The sequence below is a fragment of the Capsicum annuum genome, unplaced genomic scaffold, assembly GCF_002878395.1.
Source record: "Capsicum annuum cultivar UCD-10X-F1 unplaced genomic scaffold, UCD10Xv1.1 ctg49259, whole genome shotgun sequence".
NCBI lineage: Eukaryota > Viridiplantae > Streptophyta > Magnoliopsida > Solanales > Solanaceae > Capsicum > Capsicum annuum.
The window spans coordinates 1-1,816 of NW_025857033.1; the positions used below are offsets into that span (position 1 = coordinate 1).

The window sequence follows — 1,816 nt, forward strand, 5'->3', positions numbered from 1 at the left end:
GCCTAATGTCAGCCCAAGTGGTCGAGCCTACGTCATAATTTGTGACAATGGGGCCTGTGTTCGCGCCGCCCCAACCCAATTCAAAGTATAATTTCTTATCATCTCATTGGTTGCTTAGCACACGGTCTCAATTGTATATGCAATTGTAATGTTAAACACAAATCATCTCTTTCAATTGTTCTAACTTGATACTTTAATATAAATACAAATCTGGATTTATTGTACATTTTTTTTGGCAGTTATCCACTCATACAGGCAGTTACAGAGTTGAATATATGTTTTCCCCGCCTTGTGTCCCACATCGATAAGCTAGCAACGCAACCAAGTGTATATATGTTGTTGCAGCAACATGAACAGACACGACCTTACTTGAACAGGATCTGTTCTAAGGAGACAGGAAACCAAGTCCAGTGGATGAACTGTGGCTATGAGGTTAGAGCGTGATTAACAGCCTCCATGGCCTTTGGGTCATGGTGCCATAGATGATCGTTCTCTGCCTTGGTGGTCTACTGGGCTTGAGATGGGCTCGTGGCAATCTGACAAACTCATAATTCTTTTTGCTGGAGCTCTACTCTCAGAATCGTTATCAGCCTGGTCCACTGGGCTAGAGATGGTCTCATGGTTGTGTGACAGACTTACCAACTCTTGTTTCTGGTACTATCATGGTGTTTACATTATCATCAAGAAAAAAAATGACAGGATTATTTATCTCATATGTTAGTTTTGATTTAAACTGAATGAATCCCATGCTTCCTGCTTCAGAGTTAAACTAACACTGTTAAGTTTTCATGATTGTTAGTTTGTTATACACAATACAGAAAGATTCACTTAGTCCCACATCGTTAAGTAAAGAGGATTTAATAGTAGCATGGAGATACTATAAAAAAGGGCCAAGTACATCGGAGAAACATACTTACCTGGACGGGGTCAATGGGCGATCAAGATGGCCTATGGCCTAGGCTGGTGACCTCCATTGCACATTGGAGGGGTGCCTGCCTAAGGTTGGCCCAAGTGGCTGAGTTTGCGCGGCCCCTACCTGATCCGAAGTTCAATTATTTTGATTGTCTTGTTCATGTTTTTATATGATATATGATCGACTGCTTGAACAAGCAGTCTTTATAGTTTGTATCTTTACCACTTGCAAACCTCTCAATGGAGTCTTTAGTTCAACAAGTTCTGGTAAAACTGTGTGCAATGATTTTACTCAATAGACTGATGTGGCAGTCGTTGTAATAGTTGGTGTACACTAAGAACCCGAGGCCTTTTGCTGCGCGTTCAATCAAACACATTGCTTCCAACTCCGACCATGTATACAATAATATATATAAAACAACATACCTGGTGTTATCTCACAGACGAGGACTTGGAGGCTCAAGTAAAGTATATCAAAGCAGGCATGAAAACTCGAACCTCTCAATTCATATCATTAATACGTGTCTACGTGTAACTGCTGTTATTTTGGGTATAAATAAAATCGTATTCCAATATGAACTTCAGCAAGTTCAAACAATCTTCTGGAAAATGAAAAACTCTAACAAGATAGAGATGAAGGTTAGAAGATTCAAGTCCACAGAATTCACAGTGTGTCCTTCAGGAAATTATTTCCGTCAAGTACCCGAGGTTACGGGATATATCCTCGCAGGATAAAATGAATCACTTCAACAAAATGGTGGTTCCTCAAATTCTACCGAACAACGAACTCACTCAACGGTAACAAATCATACTTGAGTTTTGTAAGAAAAAGGAGTATTTTGACGTCATAATTTCGTGCCAATATCTAAGGAAAATCAGATATTTATAGCCAAAAGGTGTTGCA

The 1,816-nt window shown here is 39.8% G+C and overlaps 2 pseudogenes; both read left to right on the forward strand.

Annotated features, from left to right (window-relative positions):
* Positions 1-361: 361 nt before the first annotated feature.
* On the forward strand, positions 362-546 carry LOC124892649 (annotated as a pseudogene).
* Positions 547-909: 363 nt separating this feature from the next.
* LOC124892648 lies at positions 910-1,032 on the forward strand (annotated as a pseudogene).
* Positions 1,033-1,816: the final 784 nt, after the last annotated feature.